Source organism: Aulostomus chinensis, chromosome 19 (genome assembly GCF_037954235.1).
Source record: "Aulostomus chinensis isolate RoL2024-O1b breed Wild chromosome 19, RoL_Achi_v1.0, whole genome shotgun sequence".
In the NCBI taxonomy this organism is placed as follows: Eukaryota; Metazoa; Chordata; class Actinopteri; order Syngnathiformes; family Aulostomidae; genus Aulostomus; species Aulostomus chinensis.
The window spans coordinates 3,195,868-3,216,726 of record NC_141338.1 but is presented as its reverse complement, the minus strand read 5'-3'; the positions used below and the strand labels follow the sequence as shown (position 1 = coordinate 3,216,726).

At 44.9% G+C, this 20,859-nt stretch overlaps 1 long non-coding RNA gene across 1 annotated transcript; it reads right to left on the bottom strand.

Annotated features, from left to right (window-relative positions):
• Positions 1–767: 767 nt before the first annotated feature.
• LOC147243677 (uncharacterized) lies at positions 768–19,537 on the bottom strand. Its single transcript, XR_015110459.1, has 3 exons — positions 18,454–19,537; positions 1,373–1,535; positions 768–810 (listed from the first exon to the last, which is right to left on the bottom strand). It is a non-coding gene; the product is annotated as an uncharacterized LOC147243677 (long non-coding RNA).
• Positions 19,538–20,859: the final 1,322 nt, after the last annotated feature.

Sequence of the window (20,859 nt, the reverse complement as noted above, 5' to 3'; positions counted from 1 at the left end):
TGAAGTTAGCTTACGGGTTATTTTCAGTAAGAACACAAAGCCGGCCGTGTGTTTTCGGTCAGACGCTGAGCCTTGGGAGGACCAGTACAGACCTGGGACAGGAAGCCCAGTCCTGCAAAGACCTGCTCAGCCATCCGTCCCTTCGTCTGAGTCCACATCTGAGTCACCGGGCCTGGGCAAAACACTGTCAGCATCCCCGGAGTGTTGAGGAGCCCCAGGAGACTTTGGACATGCGAGTGTGACACCAGCGTACCATGACATCACCAACCAACGGGACGACACAGGAGGACCGGACAAAGGTCGTGTCAGGAAAGATGTGCGACTGTGTGGCCCAGCTTTACCGACTCTTTAGTAGCGCGCCGAAGCCAAGCGTGGACACGGCCGTCAAGGCTTTGGTCAATTTCCTCAAGCGCCGGCTGCAGAGCACGTCAGAATTCTACAGAGTTCAGCAGAAAGTGTATTTCAGTAAGCAACTTGGGTCCAAATCCAATCCCTGATTTGAAAAACAATACTTGTTGAAAATAATGGGCAATCTCTGCGACTGATGAATTAAATTTCGATTCATTTCCTAAATGGCCGAGGTAGAGATAGAAATGATCCCGAACAGTAATATGCATACACACATTACCCTCGGAGACGCGCAGGCACCAACACACACTCGCACCAACCATCTTCCTCTCAGCATGGCCTGCGTAAAGCTTCCCCGACTAAATTACAAATGTTTCAGTGGATTGGAGTTGCAGGACATAATGAAGCAGTGCAGCACGCTGAGAGGTAATTACCCAGCAGCACTCCTGCCGTTCTGCAGCCCTGCGAGGTGAGAGAGAAGATGAATAGCCAAAGTACAAAACCACTGACCCCTCAAAAGTTTCATTTACCATCTCCCCCTTCTATCTCCCTCCCCCTGGTTTTGGAGAGCTTGGAAGAGGTAATCATCTAGGGACAGTTTTGGTAGGTTGATGAATGGTGTGTGTGGCTTTAGCGCTTGTGTACACATGCACACCTATTTATCTGGCCAGGCCTAAACCCAGTCGAGCAGGGCTGGAGATGTGCAGCATGCTGAGCCTTATTGAGTCACCAGGGCTAGTTGAGCGGAGAGACAGGCCAGGGGAGGAGGAGGAGGTTCAGCGGGATGGAGGGATGGAAGGAGGACAGACCGCCAGGCTGGGAGAGACGATCAATTTTCCCCCTCCAGCCTATCAGTCATGTCTCTCACTCCGTCCATTTCTGCTGATGACACACTTTCTCTGCCCATCGGCCCATTTCCAGGCCAAAAAGAAAGTCGGGGAGTGTGTATTTGTCGTGAAGCTTCTTGTTTGTGTGTGTCATTCAGAGGCTGGAAGAGAGAGAGAGAGAGAGAGAGAGCACACACCTGGGGGTCGACCGAGGGGAGGAGACGGCGAGGGCTGGCTTCTGTCAAAGTTTCCCCTCCCTGGAGTGCCAGCTAGGAGGGAGAGCAGAGCGGAGGCCCCTCAGGTGAGGCCGACTCTGCCTCCTCTCCCAGGCGTGCCAGCGAAGGTGGCAGGATCCAAAGCCTGTCAATGAATAATGCATTAGAGGCCTCCTTCTCCTGACAGCCCCCTCTGCCGCCTTCCACTCCAGCAGCATGCCCGCTAATCAAAAACGACACATCCGAATGTCCACACACACACGCACACGCACACACACACACACACCCAAAGACACGGGCAGAAATTTACTAATCAAAAAGTGTATTTCCTAGAGGCCGACTCCCAAGAGAAATCCAGCTGGATGAAATTGGAATAATTTATTAGCTTACAAGTTTTCGTTGACAGTTAGCCCAAGGCTATTTATCTCAGTAATAGAGAACGTCTCCAATGTGGCAAAATTGACCAAATCAAACAGCTTTGATCAGAAAATGAATCTGGCAAGGCTGTCTGTCTCTGGGTGTCCCGCGAGGCTGGCGGGAAACAAACAAAACGGAGAGACAGAGAATACCAGAGAAAGAGAGATTATTTAACATGTGACCGCCGGAAGGGGAAAAAAAAGGAAAGAGTGAGGGATGGGTTCACCCTGCAAGTGAAATCTCTCACTTTAAATTACCATTAATCCAACAAAAGGAACCCCAGAGCCGCTCTGGAGAGGGGAAGATACACACTTCCCTCCGATGAACACGTGCCAACAATTTGTTCTCACGGATTAATTTATGGGAGATCTTGTGGCCACAAATTAAGGAAAGCGCGGGAAGGAAGTTCCATCTCGTGACGGCAGACGGCGGGGACAGTGAACATATCGTGGCTAGTTTGGCTTGTTCCCTCGGTCTGAGGCACCTGGTGGCCACACATCAGATCAGACAGGGGGGCGCCTCCTATCTTGTCCCCACTAGTTAGTAGCGTCCCTCTGTATTCTTGGGTGAACGTGACAAACACAGCGCATCAAAGCAATTTGTACTTTCAGTGTCTCTTTATTGAGTCGGAGACGGGAGGAATGAGCTGCTTTTATTTTTATTACGGCGACAGAATAACTAATTCACTTTGTCAGCTCCAAAAACAACGGAGGGGAACAATCTCATTTCTACTGTACGACTGCGGCGCGGTCGGAACGCACAACTGTCCACTGCAACACAACTCCCTTGTGCCGCCTCCCAACTCCTGAAGGAGATTCGTCGGCACTTCCAGGCCAAATCTATTTCCACTCCCCGGCTGCGTATATATCTCTGTCACTCTGTCTGCGTCTCAGTGACAAAGACACTGAGGCGAGCTGTAAAACATGCTTTTGACATGATCCCCAGGCACGCCTCTCACCGTGAGGGACACATCCATTTGTGGAGGAGACTGACAGACGGTTCAAAGGGTCGTCAGGCTGACACCGGGAGGGAACAGTAAACACACCACAACCATCTCAATTAGCAGCCGGGCCTTTGATTCCCAGCCGTCACGCCGAGATCCTGGAGGTAGGTCTCATTATGTTAAATGCATGTCAATCACACCAGGCAACAAAGTGAGGAGGGCGGCGATGAAGGGAGAGAGGGAGGGAGGGAGACAGAGAGATGAATTATATGTTTGTAATGTTTGAAAAGAAGTTTCACTTGGGCTGAAGTCAACTTTGACCTCGCAGCTGAATGGAAAAGTTTACACAACAACAACAAATTCTTTCCGTAAGTGTTGAGCGGCGCGGGCGAAGGAACAATGATTGGATCACGGCGGGAAATTTCTCCATAGACTGGCATTAGCATTGACCCCCCCCCCCCCATCACCCCTCCTTCCTCCCCCCCTCCACCTGTTCTACTCCCCCCGCCTCGTCCTCTCCAATCTATCCACCTAATGAATTTTTACCTGGCACAGACTGTTTTAAACTCCATTTGGACTTGTGCCTACAATTACCTCCTCAGAGTCTCCGAAGTAACTGCGCTCAGCCTAATTAGTATGCATTATCAATTAACAGACTTAATAGCTGGCAGATTGATTGGATCCTCTGTAGAAGGGGGCAGAGCTGAAGCGAAACACAAAATGAAAAATCATCTCCCGGAGCGCTTCTCATTCCTCTTGCACGCCGACTCCTGGATGGGAGTGAAAGCGGTTACGTAATATCGAGTATTTGAACCTGGATGGTCTTCATTTATCGGTGAGGGGAAGAAAGACCGCAGGAAAAGGAACAAAAAAAAAAAAAAATCAGCTTTTTAAATTTTAAACAAAATTCTGCCTCACACAAGAAATCCCCCAATCTAGAGGAGGAGGACGCAGCCGTGGCTCAGTGGAGGGAATACTACAACGTGAAAAAAAAAAAAAGCGCAGGAGTAATTCCTGCGAAAAACATCAGACGTCTGAATGTTCGGCGTGGAATGAAAGCTGCTGTATCAGCGCAACGTGGACTGGTGCCGGTGCACCAGCAGCGTTTTAATGTTTTAGCTTCCATGGAAAAAACAAAAACAAAACCTGACACGATGATTTTAGAAGCCGAGTATGTGAAGTATAAATATCGCAGTATTTGCACGTCTGATAATAAAAGCTGATCTTCATCCTGGTGCAGCGCGGTGATGAGAAGCGGCACTGAGTTTCTCCTGGATTCACACACGTTTCACTTTGTTAGACATCCGACTCGCTTTTTAACCGTTTCCAGCAACCAAAGTGTCCTGATCCACGCCGCAAAAATCCCGTTCAGACGATATTCAAAATACATGGATGTGCATTGTCATATTTAAGAAACATTAACTACATATTTCACGGCACAGATGGAAGTATTCATGGATTCCTCCACAACATCTGACATGTCAGATAAAATAAAAAAGTAACGAGAGCAAACACCGACTCCTGGTGCATGGATGTGTCTGCAGTGTTCCATTTCAATCAAAACTGAGCTTGTTTTGGGAATTTTACCACAAATTAATAACTACATATCATATTTTCCCATCATATTAAAATATTTGCAGTCTTATTCTGTAAAGTAGCCGCTGAGTAAACGTAACAGAGGAGAAAAGGAAGTACTGCAGAGCAGTTACAGTACTGTTAACATGGTCCAGCACACCCGGGGCCCCTCACACCGGGAGCGGGAGGCTGGAACGAGTCCAGCCCTCCGGCATTAGCAGCTTTATGAAGAAGAACGCGCGACCACGGAAGAAAAACGATGTGTGTGCGTCCTCTCCCGAGGAGCAGTCGCGGGCGGGCACACGTTCCCTCCAAAACACCCAATTTATCAGGGAGATGAAAGTTTAGGCAAACATTCTTCCTTTTAGGACTCTGCAGTTTAAAAACTGGTGTGTGACATAAAAGTTACCGAATGGATAAGAACGTCTTAATTTTTCACTCTGGGTTGAATTGATGCCACCTGCTTTCCCCAAAACCTTTTAGAACCGTCTGAGAGGAAGAAGCAAAGATCTCCCGCTGCTTTCTGATGTTTGTGGCTCAGACGAGGACGATCAACTTAATGTAGTCCTATTACTCCGGCGCCTGCTGATGCCATTTTCCTTTATATCTGTGTTAAAGTCCTCAACTTATTTACTGTTGCTACTTAACAAGAGTCTTCCAGTCCAGACTATCTGAGAAAATCAGCCTCCCTTAATCAGGCTCTTTATTCCAGGCACTAATGCTTGAATAACATTCATAAACGTGTTACCAAAACATGTTTGACAGCGCCGTTTTAGATGCAAATTGGCCAATACGTCCTCGCTCGCAAGTGCGCTGTCCGCGGTGCTAAAAATTAATGCTGCATTTATTCTGCGCGTGTGCGCCGTGATGAATCGCTGCATTTTCACCTGATTCAAAGAGTTTGATTAGAGAAAGTTGCTTATTTACATAAATATCAATAAGAAGAGATTATGACAATTACTCGCCCTATTGGCCGCAAACTTTATAAGCTTGAAAATATATTTTATTTTCATTAGGAGGCATGAAATGCAGTCATTAGTGCATTAATTAAAGCCACTATAAACAATTATCTGGCTTGGTTTTTGCGCGATCCTGTTGTTGTGATAGAAGCAGTGAGACTAATTTTAACACAATGCCACTTAGGAGGGTACGGAGGACGTGAATAAAGCCAGAAAATGAACAAATAGAATAATGTGCGGTCTTTTTTTTCGCAGGGCGTTTCTGAGGTAGAAACGGCTTCTCAGCACATCAGCGGAGGGGCCTGCAGGACTGGGGGGGTGGGGTGGGGGGGGGTGGGGGCGAGAAAAAAACAATCCATTACCTGCTGCAAACACCGCTTGTCCAGATAGTTCATAGCGCGGTGATACGGCAGCAGAAATGTGCTGTAAATGCAGGGAAGCAGCGAAATTGAGGAGTCACATACAATGAGTGTCACCTCAGGGTTGGGGTGGAGGTGGGGGTGGCCTCAGGGTGGGGGTGGGAAGGGAGTTGGTGCCGGGGGGGGTGTGGGGGTGTGGGGGCCAGTTTCAGCTGCACTTCCTAAAACACTGCAGCAACTTTGAGGAGAAACTTAAAGAGTGATTTGGTGCAACAGGGAGAGAAGCACAAAGCTCCAGACCCCATGGACGGACGCAACTCTGGTTACCATGGATATTCTGAATGTCTCCGCCGTATGCATGTGGCCTGTGCATGCACCGCCAGCACGCTTGTATTTGTCTACATGTTTATTTATACATGTACATATATTTATGACATAGAAATGCTGCTAATTGGCGTATTGATACTTTTTTTTGAAAGTCTGTAAATTCTTGTTTCCTTTCTCTCATTTGTTGACATTGTTTCAAGATGTATGAATGTTTTAAAATGTAATGTGTTTTTTATACATATATATATGTATATATATATGTACATATATATATATATGTATATATATATATATATATATGAATAAAAGCAGAACAAAAATTCTCCTTTTCCATATCTGACTAAATGTTTCACTTTAAATTACTAAATGATTATTAAGTCTGACGTCAGGACACAAACGTGCATCGGTTCACACATGGAAAGGTTTTGGTTACACGGCTGATTTCAGCTTCAAGCTAAAACCTGAAACCACGAGGACGTAAGCCAGTCGGTCGGCACCGCCGTCCTCCTGATTGGCTGCTGGAGGGCTCAAGTATCAGAGGTTTAACGGCCGCTCTTTTCATCATTGCCTTTTCATGTTTGGTGGACTAAAATGGGCAGCACGTCTCATCCCTCACTGCGGTGTGACCGTCGGCTCTTGGCTGGAAACTCAGATTCCTTGCATAGTAAAAAAAAAAGAAAAAAAAAGTAAATATTATCGAGGTCCTGTCAATGATGTGAAATATGACTTTTGTAATGTTGAGTTTCCCCAACGCCAAACTCTGAACATAAATGTTAACAAAAAATAAGTCTGAGGTTAAAAAAAATAATAAATCAAGATATATTTTATATACTCATATATATATCTATATACAGTATATATACACATATATATATATTTAAATCACTGCCATTTGCTCAAGCTTCTTTTCTTTACTGATATGCAGAAACTGGTAAAGTTAATTAAAGGGCCCCATAACATCCGCTTCCCATTCAAATACTGCATTTGTATTAATAATCAAAAACCTCCATGTTATGGTAATAAAACCTGTCAATTTTGACTGAAAAATGGTGAACAGCCTTGTGGGCGGAGCCTCAGCAGAGAAAGATGCAGAGTCAGTTAGTTTTTCCCCTTGTGATGCGTCAAGGGGGAACAAATCTCCACGTTAAGGACGCGTTAAATCACGGGGGGACAGAACGAGCCAGCGCGTTCACGGTGACTCTTATTTCACTGTTTCACATCTTGAGTGTCAAATATATAATATATGCTTTTCACACACACACACACACACACACACACACACACACACACTAAAACGGAGTTAATAAAACGGCCCCGTTAAAAACTGCAGACGACGACGGTTAAAAGGGAGCCGATCAACAATCCAAACAGACGTCTCCTTTCATATTCACGTCCGTTCCCTTGTCAGTTATTTGCTTTTTTTTTTTTTGTTGAAGTTTTTCAACTGAAACTTGAAAATAAACAGAGCGCATTTACATACCAACTAGCATGGACGATGGAACCATCAGCCTCAATCGATGCTAGCTCCCCACGGCGCGCACGGGTTGTAGGCTACGGGAAGAGGGATGCAAACCGCGCACCAATCATGGAGGAGCCCATAGGTCCCTGTCCAGTTTAGCTTTCAAATTGTGTCTAATCAACTGAGAGCACGCTTAAAAGGCGGGAATGAATGACTTATCACTAGTGCTGATTCGATTTGTAGAGCTAAATGAACATTTGAGGGTTTAAAATGGCCGAGGAGGCTCTCAGCGCCAAGCAGGTGTTTGCTGTTCTGTTTACCAAAGTCAATATTAGAAATGGTAAAAAGGCTAAAACGTTCCTGTGAACACGGAACATCAAGGAATATTTCAAAGACAGAAAAAGGTGTGTGTGTCTGTGGGGGGGGGGGGGGGGGCAAGGGCATGTGTGAGCATGTGGCTGCTAGAACCTCCTTCATCGTCAGGTTTTTTTTTTTCCTTTCTGCGTGTGTGTGTGCGCGCGCTGATGTATATTTCGTTGTCCGCTGGCTTAATTTTGATTTATAGTCCATCCATAAATTAGAAAAATATGTTTTAGAATTCCATCCCGGGGAAAAAGCAGCCCGTGATGTCAGGGGATTGGGTGATATTTAAGATGTCAGAAATACATATTGGATTAGCGCGCTTTGTTCCCCCGCAACAGCAGGTGTTTAATCATAGCTGATGGCTGCAGCCAAATACGTTAGGACAGGCCAGGCCCAAAAAACTGGAGCTGCGTTCCCATTGCGATAAATCATACGGCCCAATGTTGTTACATTCACACTCAGCTGCCCTCCTCTCTCTCTCTCTCTCTCTCTCTCTCTCTCTCTCTCACACACACACACACACACACTATGTTTACTACACCACAAGCTTCTCAAACCTGCAGGTTAAACCAACTGATCAGCAGTGCAATAGAAGCAATAGATAATAATATTAATAATATTAATCCTAACCAAAGTGGGGGGGGGGGGGGGGGTTACAATTTCTTTGTATTTATTAAGAAATATTTGACTGATGTGATTTCCTGATTTGCGCTCATTCGTTGAATTGCTGATTATTTTCTCGTAACTTTTTGCCGGAAAGTTTCTACCTCGCTGAAGGAAAAAAGAAAAGAAAAAAAAAGCAACGCTTTTTCGGTTTAACTCAACGGAGACCCGTTGAAAATGACCGAATATAAATAAAAAAAATGACCAGATCTGATGTATTTAGTTTGCAACTCCCACCCGCGTGAGCTGGACCACAGCCTCAAGCGTAGTGGATCGTCACGATGAGCCCTTCGAGTGATGAGCAAAGTTCTCCCGCAGCTTCAGCTCCAGAGCGACGGAACTCAGACCAAAGCCAACGCCTGCCGCGAAAAACAGTTCTGACACAAGAGGCGCAGACTCGGCGAAAGCCCGACCACAAACCTCCAATCAAAACGTTTTGGTTTAAAGCCCTGAGCCCCAGGGGGGAGTTCCGTGTGCGTGAATCGCCAGATTAAACATCCTGCAAACGGCAACGTGACTGAGTCGGACAGGCAAACAACCAAAAATCTACTGGAAAAATCTGCAAAAAAACCCCAACAAAGAACAAAACTTTGACCCTGAAGGTGCTGGAACGCTTACAACAACTGATATCTATAATAAATAATATATATAATAATAAAATAATTGTCAAGAAAAACTAAAACTTCCACACAACATTCAGTGTGACTGGTTTGGATCTGTGATTAAACACAATGTTGCTTATTTATGGGAAACTAAACCACGCCGGTTCCACGACGCCGGACTTCAGCCTCCCAGCTGCAGAACGCGAAGCGACACCTCTGGAGACTTCAGGGTCCCTGTTGAGCTCAACACCTGAAAATGGGTTCTGCAGATGTTTGAACGTCAACCGAGGAGCAGAAAAGAGAACCGTCGAAGTTGAGGAATTATAAAAAGTCTCCTTGACAACATGAGCTCAGCAGCATCTGTTGGTTCCTTTCGTTAGCTTGATGCTAACGAATAAGCCTGAATGTCATAAATTCATTGATTTGCTGATTTTTTTTGTCGATTTTACTGGTCGATTTGTTCTTTCCTCCCTTTTTTTTTAGCCACCCCACCCGGACCATCACAACCATTGTCACCGCCTCTGAAGTGATCACGCCGTCCAACGCCGGCACGTTCTAGCCTCCGTTTTCTCTGGAATCAGCTGAAAATGGATGAGGTGGCAGCCCAGAGGGGCTTCGGGAGGGAGAGGGAGACGTTTAGAAGAGCAAACATTTTCAAGGTCACCTGGTGAACTGGAACTGGCGAGGGGAGATGCATGGAGAAAATAGTGCGTTTTGACACCAGCTCGCCGTTTGATTAAAAGGCAAAGTAATGGGTTTAAACACACGACCCGAGAACGCCGCCAGACTGTGTTGGCTTCTTTTTTTTTTTAACGCAAATTACTTAACAGTGCAGTGATGGAAATAAGCTTGTAATGTCTGGTAATGGAAAAGAAAGCCTATATGTTCTTTTTTTCTGCTCGTCTTGTTTTCTGACACACAAAATAAATTGGCTGAGCTAATAACCACGAGGGGGTTTCTGCTCCTCCTCCCCCGGAGAAGCCTTCGGCGCCGTTTCATTTTGCATCCCAACAATAATCATCAACATTTGTGACTTAAACAGATCGCTGGTGTGTGTTAGAAGAGGAGGGGTGAAGAAAAAAAAAAAAAAAGTGCAGAGCTTGCATTTGGAGGAGGAGCTGGCAGTTACGAGGCGCCTTGAACGCCTCATAGTGGGACCTGCAGAATGAAGGAACCTGCAGAGCAGAACAAAGAGAATTGCAAAACACACTAGAAGATGATTTAATGTCGGGTGCGTGGGGAAAACAACCTCCAGCATATTAGCTTCCAGAGAAAAGTGCTAATCATGCATGCTGGCCGGTGGGGATACCGCTCGCAAATCAAACTGGCTAAATATAGGCTTTATTGAACATGGAAATTCAATAATCAAAGAGCAGAAATCCACTGAGGGACTTTCTGCCGACGCCGCTGTGTTTATCCTGGAACCACCTCTTCAATGAGTCTCTTAATTCCTCTCTAATTCTGCGTGTCAGGGCCGTGTATCCCCGCTGTCCCGCCCAATGGCCCTTCGTCGCCCCGTTTTCAACTCTCCCCAGCATTACTCAGCTCAATGACACACGGCAAATTGCATTTAATAAATTAGCTTAATGGATTCGGCGATCAGTTAGCTTGCACAGTGTTTCCTCTGGTTAAGCAAAACATTTATATCCCACATTCTCTCTCTCTCTCACACACACACACATTCTTGCACATGCAATATGGAGAGGTAATGGCGCCCTTTCTGTTTTGATTCTGATGCTCTTTTCCAGTAAATGTCTGCCAGTCAAAGCAGCCCCCGCTTCGGGTGCGGAGCCTATAACTCAGCAGCGCCGCCGCCATCGTCATCATCATCATCATCATCGTCCTCTCTTCAGCGGGGTTATTGGCACTTGAGGCTGCCACGCTGACAGCATCCGGTTAAATGTCACGACATCGCCCCCCCCCCCCCCCCCCCGCCCTCCGCCCCCCGCCCCTGCCACAACAATCCTTTATGGCCTCTACATGTTTGGTTGCGCAAAACAATCTCATCGGACATTATTGATGTTACAGATGTTATAGTAATCAAATTATCGGCCTGTGAAGGGCCCCTCTGTCACCGCGCCGCGTGATGAATTATAGGAAAGGTCACAGCCTGCCGCTGCTTTATGGAGGGTTTGTACGGTAACGCTCAGGTGAGCGCCTCCAGGGCCGGCCGGCCGTTACCTCTCACGCTTACACCTCGGGGGACGACGGGTGGAGGTGGGGGGAGCCGACGGGGTGAGGGAGTCACGGTTCTTAGTAGCACTTCACTTCAACTTTTGCACATGCAGGTGAAGGGAGCCAACTTCCCATGAGCCCCTGGGGCTCTAGAGGGAGAAATGATGTCATGACGGACGACAGAGGGAGGGTTCGTCTAGACACCGACGTGTTTTGACGGCTCACTTCCTGCTGTCTTCCTCAGAGGGGTCACGAGACGCGGCTGTGTCGAGTCCTTCAGGTACAAACCTCGAAGTGTCAGCAATGTCATGTGACCCTTCTGAGGGAGACGACAGGAAGTGAGCCGCTGGAACACGTCAGGTGGGGAGAAGTAAATGTCAGTTATTGTTACGGGTGTGAATTCATGCGTTTTTATAAAAACGCTCCGTCGGGACATTTTAGATTACAGCTGAGGAAAAAGTTTTTTTTCCCCCCACCCATATTTAGTGGGAAATACTGGGAGTATTTGTACCTCAGCTGGTTTCATGAGAGATCATGCGAGAAACCCTCTAAGGGGGCGGGGCTTAGGTGTGACAGCAACAAGATTATTGGTTCAGAGCAACGACGGCGGCTCCTGAAGATGTAAGCGTAGCGTCGGCTACATGAGCGAAGCAAAGACCAAGACTTCGCACGAGAGGAAACCAAGTTTTCACTCTTCTGTAGACCGACTGCAGGCGCCACCTGAGGCTGACATCGACGGACTCGTCGATTGATCTGATCAAGTTAGCCGGTGATTGACAGGTGAGCCATCCAATCACGGTATTTTTCTAAATGAAAGGAACATGGGGTCTTAAATCAAAATGCATTCAACAAAGGGGATGTTTTGTGCATGTAATAAAAACACATCTAATTATACGTTTAAATACTTAAAAGTTGCTTTGAATAGTTTTTACTTTATGTAATATGCGTTTTTAAACATATATATATGTATATATATATATATATATATATACTTCATTAAGTTCGATGTCTCAACATTTTTGCTTTCAACTACTTTTTTAGGGGGGAAATTGTGGACAAAATAAATAAAAACGCTTCTAGTTTTTGGAGAGGGAAAAGCTGAAGAGTGCACGTGAAACGACATCAAAGTGAGATTGAATTCACGGCAAAATGAGAATCAAAGTCGGAGGAAATTTCTTTCTGAATTTTCTTCAGTTTTCATGAGAGAGAGGAGAAGTAGTTTTTTTTATATACTGTATATATATATATATATATATATATATATATATATATATATATATATATATATAAATTAGCACCTTGCTGATGAAAGCGACAGCCATAGATGTCACACATTATATTATCATTCATTAAGCCTTCAGAGAGCATACAGGTGGAAGAGTTAAGTTGTTAATTAAAGAAAAATAAAAAGGACTCGGTCTACGATGGTGTGTTTGAGCTGTTTCCTATGTCATAAATAGTAAAGTGAGACTAAAGCGGTGCAGAGACAGAAGACTAATGTGTGTTTTATTTGCTCATAAACGTCCTAGCAGAAGTTTTTGGGGGGATTCATGGTCTTGGTGGAGTGCTGCTGTGGAGGGAAGCCTTGCTGTCAGTCCAGGCGCATTAATCCAGACTCAATTAGGTGTCAGGCCGCTGCTGCGGGGCTGATGATAGCCTTGGGCTGAGCGCCGCCGAGAGGGCCCTAATCAGGAGAGTAAACTCCGCTATATTTCAATTTGGGAGGGCGCTCTTCCGCTCCGGGGGGCTGTGGCACCGGTGATAAATAAAACGCCCATTTACTCCCCCGCTCGCCTACCACAGACATCCAAACTGCACCCGCCACCGGGCCCGTAATCATGGCCCGCATTTGGACGGTGAACATAAATCACACAATTGGAAACGCCATGATTAGAGATGCCAAAGCCAAACAAATGCAGCGTGTAACCTTGTCAGCCCGCGAGCTGATATGAAATCATCCTCAATGAGAGATGAAACAAAACGGAACAATTGGCACTGATATAAATACTGTTGAAGACATCCCCCTTCCATCCTGGACGGACACCAGGAGCCCTGCAGGGGCCCCCCCACACAGAAGCCAGTCCCTCAAACCAAAACATTTGGGGTCCCCTCAATTTAGTTATGTGGAGGAAACAAGGTGTTCCCTCAAATTAATACATTTGTAGTCATGACACATAACTTGTTCCCTCACTTTACATATTTGGAAGAAACAAGGTGTAACTTGTTCCCTCAATTTAGATATTGTAAGGGACCCAAAATGTAACTTGTTCCCTCAAATTAATAAAATTTTGTTCCCAATGCATAGCTTGCTCCCTAAATTTAATTATTTGGAGGAAACAAGGTGTAACTTGTTCCCTTAAAATAATACATTTGTAGTCACAATACATAACTTGTTCCCTCAAATTAATGCATTTGTAGTCATGATATATAACTTGTTCCCTCAATTTAGATATTGGAAGGGACACAAAATGAAATCAATCAATCAAATTAATACATTTTTGTTCACAATACATAGCTTGTTCCCTAAATTTTGTTATTTGGAGGAGACAAAGTGTAACTTGTTCCCTCAATTTAGATATTGTAAGGGACCCAAAATGTAACTTGTTCCCTCAAATTAATAAAATTTTGTTCCCAATGCATAGCTTGCTCCCTAAATTTAATTATTTGGAGGAAACAAGGTATAACTTGTTCCCTCAAAATAATACATTTTGTTAACAAGACATAGCTTGTTCCCTAAATTTTGTTATTTGGAGGAGACAAAGTGTAACTTGTTCCCTCAAAATAATACATTTGTGGTCACGATTCATAACTCTTCCCTTCAGTTGAGTGGTTTTTTTTTAAAGGTCATGAAGTGTAACGTGTTCCCTCAATTCTGCATGCCCCACAACACCATTATTCATTTGTGGCCACAAGACGAGACACTTGACACTTTGGTTAAACTGTTTGAATCGATTGAATCCTGTGGTCTAAAAATAGTAATGTTTGTTGGAATGAATTCTATCCTGTAGCCACAAATCCACTCAGTATAGGGAACAAAATTATTTTTTGCTGCCTAAATCGAGGGAACAAGTTACACCTTTTTTCCTCCCAATAACTGAATTGAGGGAACAAGTTATGTATTGTGACACAAATTTCTTAAATGGAGAGAAGAGTTCACATATCTTGTGGCCCTCAAGTGAAGTAAGTAGAGGGAACAACTTTTCTCCCTCTCTGTCCTCTCCAGGGTTCTGATGTAAATCTGAGGAATCCTAACAGGATTACAGCCTCCTCTGCTGTAATCCGCCGCTATTATGACACATCTGTTATTAACAAATGTGACAAAGGTTGCTGCCCGCGTGGACCAGGCCTCCAAATCCTTTCAAATGTTAACCGGCATGTTCCTGAAGCCGCTTAAAGTGTTAATTGGCTGATTGAGTCCATTTATCTAATCCCTCCGTCTCTGAGCCGCGGGTGGATTTGGGTGAAGTGCTGCACACGATCTCTATTCAAATATTTCCATATGACAACTGCTCACAGGCCACTCCAATTAAAGGCCAGTCACTTTCTATTTAACCGGCCTCCAAAGATCGCCTCGGTGTGCGTGGCGCAAACAAAAGGATCTTTCCAAAGCGTTTAACTCGCCAAAAGTGACTCTGCCGACCTCAGACCCGCCCCCTCAAAGGCCATCTCAGGGGATTAGAGGCTGGATTTGGGAGGAGAATTGAGGTTGCAACACTGCCTTTCCACCCCGGCGTCTTCTCCGCTGAAGAGGAGCTGCTGTGTGTGTTCAGCACCGTGGAAATGAGATGCGCATTTAAATCTAAGAGCAGGTTCCTCCGCCTGTGGCCGTGCGCTGCCAGGAAACCTGCCCGCCCGCCCCGCTGGCCGGCCACCCCGCCTGGGGTTAATTAAATGGCCTTCAGGGCTGCGGGAGAAGGGGCAACCAGGTTTGATGCTCTCTACATCTGTGGTTTCAAGCAAATTCATCCAGGCCCCTCATATGTTGGGGAGGATTTTTAAACAGCAAATTAGCATTCAGATGAGGATCCTGAGCGTGATGGCGCCGTGCTGCCGAGGAAGACGAGATTAGACAATCAGGCCAGTTTAAAGGTGCAATGTGGAGGTTTCTTGTTAATAAAGTTATGCTTTCATTTCCTGTTACTAAAAAAAAAAAAAAAGTATTCACAGTTGAAGTTTAAGTAGCTCGTTTAATCCTACAGAAAACGTTTAGAAAGACGTTTAACATTACACCGTCGTCACATCAAGCATAACTATTTTGCACAGCACTTTTCAATTCGAATCAAGCAGCTTTAAAGATTAATTCTGCATTCCAGAAATTTTAGATAATAGAAATATAAACAACAATGGATTAAACTGCATTACAAATGTAGCTAAGGCTCTATGAACTTGCTCCAAATGCTGCGTGCGCAGGTTTGTCCAGGAGGAATGAAATAGAACCTGATTTGTATCAGTGTTTGCTAGCTTGCGGTCTTCCTGCCTTCCTTCTTGGTGCACCTCTGTGTTTCTCCACATACAGGTTGCACCCGGAGTTAGCATTCTGTGCGATCTTAAAGGTGTAAATGCAAAGGTTAGCACTTTGATGCCAACGTCGGGCTACGAATGTCACAGACATATCACCACAACTAGCGTCACGCTCCTGTTTTTTGCCGCGTTAGCGTTTAATTTTGGTGGCATTAACTGTGGCGTCCTGTTGTCACTTGCTGGCAAAAATTCTTGAGTGTGTGTTCTTTTTGAAAACATACGCCGATGTCAAGCATAGAACCTGCCGACTTTGCGATGAGGTAATTCCAACTTATTTGATGGCATTAGGATGAATTCCTGCACACGACTACAACCACCGCTAATTGGTGAATTAGCATTAAGCTAGCAGCAGTGTTGTGTACCAGGCCGCGGTTACGCTCATGCTGGCGAACACGGTGTTGTAAACACTTGAATCTGCAGTCGAACGCGCGGTTTGCACCGCAATGACCAGTGTTTGTTCTTACCAACCACTTCAGTTTGCCACCACCACACAAGGGTCACCTGTTTTTTCCCCGTGGGACCTCCCAGGTTATGAATTATAATCCCAGATATGCAAAGATCACGTATTTTAAAACAAGCCAGCAGATAAACACGTTTGAGTCTGTAAATCATGGAAAAAGACGCATTCAACTCTCCTGGTGCGAGTAAATTCCTTGAATGAACAACTGAACCACACAAACAGGCACTTCTGGTTTCCGGACTCCCGCTCTGGCTTTTATCATCATCATCGAGGGGCCGGGCGGCCGATGCAGATGCAGGCGGGCGGCGAGGCCCCCACGCTCCGCTCATGTGCTTTATTGTGTGCACGCCGCCGCACGCAGGTCTTCATTAGCAGCGTGCAGACACTCGGCGAGGAGCTTTTGTGTGCGTGAATCACGGTGGTTTATGTGTCTTTTGCACCACTAATATGCCACTATGTCAGATGGAGTCTGTTTTAGTGCAAGCCTTTATGGGGCCAAATTGGTGCCAAATAGGACAGCGGAGCACTTTAACAGCACTCACCTTCTCCTCACCCCTTTTAACTTATTAACTTATATTAACTCATTTTAACCTGTCAACAGCCCTGCATCTGTATCACAAATAAATCTCACCGGTTGCGTGAGAGTGTGTAGCTGCTGGGGAACGTGTTTACCTCCGTGTGAATGCCGGGGCTTTTTACGTCCTCGTCACTATTAATGAAGCCAGTCTCCATTTTGACTGCGTGATCACTTTTTAATGCACTTGAGTGGCTTTTAAAGTGCAATCAAATGCTAATTAAAGGCTGGTGGGGTTTTCTTGCCGGCTGACCATAAATGCTCTTTCCTGGTGTTTTCTTTTGTGTGTGCTTTTTACTGCGGGAGCCCAGAGGAGGAACATAAGCATGAATCAGTTGTTAAATGCACCTGCAAGAGGGCCCTCGGTGAACCGCGCCTCTCTGAAAAAGGACACTCAAAAAAAAGGGGAGGTAAACAATGTAATGAAAGCAGAGCCTTTCACAGAATTTGCAGTGATTAGTTTTGGCTTGCAGCCCGAGTGACAGCGCAAAGAAGATCAGCGCATGAAGCCGAAAAGCCACAGTGAGCTGGCAGGCTGCTACTTTTTAAGGAATTTAATATTATTTATTATTAATACAATGACGCACCCCCCCCCCCCCAAAAAAAAAAAAGTTTTCCACGTGTGTAAAAGCCAGAAAAGTAGAAGAAAGAAGTAGAATTGAATATCATGACTGCGTTGATCATAAAGTTATCATGCTAGCAAATACATTTGTTTGGTCTTATTTTTATGGACTCGTTGTTTCTATCAATGTGTGATATTCCAGCAGAGAACGTCGGGTCAGATGTGTCATGTACAAGGTACAGTCTGGACTTTTTCACGCATAAAAAGTGTGGAATGTCTTCACGGGGGAACTTCAGAGTATCAAAAAGCCTTGTATTCCGCTAACTCGTAGCCAGTTAGCTTGTTCAGGCTAACAAACTATCCACAGTCTATTTGTAATCTGGGGAAAAATAAGAAGAAGAAGAAAAAAAAAGAAAGAACTCTAAACAAAAACCAGACCAAAAGGAGAGTAGATTTTAGTTTCACTTTTCTGGAAACAAGACGTCAAAGTGTCTCCTTAAAGTTCCACAGCGGGTCAAAAGTTGGTCCCGGCTAGCAGGGCCATCTCCATGACATGGGGCATGTATTATTTTAAAAAATAAAGAAAAAAAATATTTATATATATATATATATATATATATATATATATATATATATATATATATATATATATATATATATATATATATATATTTAAAGAAGTTTATTACCAAAGATTTTAAGAGATTTTTCAAGATTGTATCTTAATGAATGTCATTCTGCCACAGCCAGAATTTTACACGATATTGTAGCTAGCTAACGTTAGCTCTTTGAGCTAGCCTACATACACACGGGACAGCTCACAAGCTAACTATTGCAGTATATTATCTTCTGACAGAATTAGGCTTTACTGTAAACTTTGTATTTGTGTTCTACATTCATGTGAAGTGAAAACAGTGCAGGCTGTTTCTCTTTTAATATTCTTAAATATATATTTTCTGTGGTAAAACTACATACTTATCATTAGGGAAACGCAGTAAAACATAGTTTTCATGGTGCAATTTGGTAGGAACGCCAACCGCACCAAGCACACGTGCTCATCTTAGATTCGGGAAAAAATACAAACGAAAAAAAACCCGATCTTACCCGAATGCGTGGATCTGCTTTTCTCCTCGACGCTCAAACAAGAGATGGGAAAAAAAAAAAATTAGAAAAATGGTTTTCAACTAAATTAGCCAAAAACTGAGTCTTTTACTCTTTTGAGGGTAGCAATTTTATTTCTATATTATCAATGTGTAATACCACAGACTGTTCAAAAGTAAGCAGGTGTTTATGGACTACAAATCCGAGCAAATGAGACATAAAATTTAACCCTAAAATAAGACATCCTCTGTAGGTCATGACAGACATGCGGTGTCATTTAAAGAAAAGCCATTACAAACGTCTATCATCAAACAGACACCAGTGAGGCGTTGTTATTTTGTGCATTTTAAGCTTGAACTCCATCGGGAGAGCCGTGACAAAACCCTCAGATCCTGACCCAGCACGAGTCCAGCACCCGTCCCCTCTGGACCGTAGAGACTGACAAATGTGGGACACCAAAAAGGAAACAGAAAAAATAAATAAATAAATAAATAAAAAAAAACCCGCAAAGCTGAATGCGTCTGTCCCTCTAATGAGCCGCTGATTGAACATTTCAGTGGGGAAACATGTAGTCATTAGTGTCCGTGCTCCAAAGAAGCATTTAAAAGAAACTTCAGTCCAGGAAGGGGAAGAAAAAAAAAATCTAATTACAATACAGGAGACACAGTAATGGCCGTGAAGCATCAATTTAAGCATAATCACCACAATTACTGTTCCCACGGGTCTGCTGCAGCTCATGTGTGATCGTTTTAGGGTAGAAAGTGCGTTTGTGCCGATATGCCGCCTTCTCCTTGGGTGTCACACGTCTCGCCATCACCAATCAGGTCGCGGATGTAAGTGAGATGTGTTTGCGTTGCAGGCATTTTAACCGATTTCGTTTTTAATTGTCGAGGGTCGGGATGGAGGGTCGTTTGTCACGTGACCGCTAGAAACGCCACGTGGAGGAGCTGGCGCGGCTCCACGCTGAGTGCCTGTCAGAATCTGCTGGTGGACGTTTGTGCCAACTGTGAATAAAACCCCTCAAGGCGCTCCTGAGGTGTCGTGGTCACGTGACCACGTGTGCCTGACCTTGACCTTCCTCCTGCCTGATGATGTCGACCCCTGGTGCGTACATCACAGCTCTGCTGGACTCCAGACCTCTGAGGTTCTGCGGTCATCGCTGTCTCAGACTGCCTCAGCAAGGGGGGCGGGACAGACCGGATCACCTGAGACACTTCTCAGGACCAAACACCTGAGAGTTCACAGGTGGATCCCGAATCTGTTCAGTTGCACCGATGGCCGTCACATGACCAGGGGCTCGCCGGCTGATGAGAACTTGCTGTTAAGGTCCGACAGGTGTTTCCTTGGATGGGACCCTCACCCTCACCCTCACCCCCCCACCGTCCCTTTCATCCCTCCACCTTCTTCAAACAGAGACCAACTGAACGGCTGTCATGTCACCGAGCTGCTGCCAGACAGCCAATGAAGTCAAGCCGTCACTGAGGAGCGTGTGGGGGGGTCCTCTCTCACTCTCACCCCAGAACCCATTATAGCAGGTGCCAAAACGTGGAGATGGATCTCTCTCTCTCTCTCTCTCTCTCTCTCACACACACACACACACACACACACACCTTCCCTAAAATGAGACTGTGCTCCCACTGATCTATGCTTTCCGAGGAACTCTCGAGCCAGCGATGGTATCAAACAAGTCTTAATTCTGCATGTATGTGTCTGGTTACCACGGTGACCGCTGACAAAGTGGGAGGAAAAGCAGGCAAACAACAGCTATTTTGTAACTTAAGAGACGATGCTGATGTTTACAGTGACTTAAGACATTTAAGATAAACAACTTCCACCAGTTAAGCTGTCAGAAAGTTACGATGTACTACTAAGTCGTGTGTGTATATAAATAGAATATATATCTTATTTACACACACACACACACACTCATCTTTTTTTGAGCCTTTATTTACCCAGGAAGTGCCTTCAGATTGACTTCTATTTTCCCGGTCAAGGCAGAACTTCGGTTACAACATGAAATAAATCAACTGGAGCATAAACCGCTGTTTGATTTGAAAAGTGTGTGTGTGTGTGTGTGTGTGTGTGTGGTTGTTTTAACCGTAACACTGAAGTTGACCTCTGATCTTCTGGATATAAAATGTCATCATGTAATCATTCCCACTGACATTCGTGTGAAATTCTCTCATGATTATTGGTGAAATCTTTTATGATTTATGGCCAACAAAATGTATTTTGTGTGTGTTTTGACCTTTGACCTCCGACGGCTTTCGGCTCACCCTCGAGTCCTGCTGCATGCGGCAGAAATTCCCTCAAGGTGCCGATGAGTCGTCACGTCAACAAGCAAAGGACGCTGGGCGGCGGAGGCACAGGAATGCAACAGGTGAGGGAGGCAGGCGTGAGTTTAAGGGG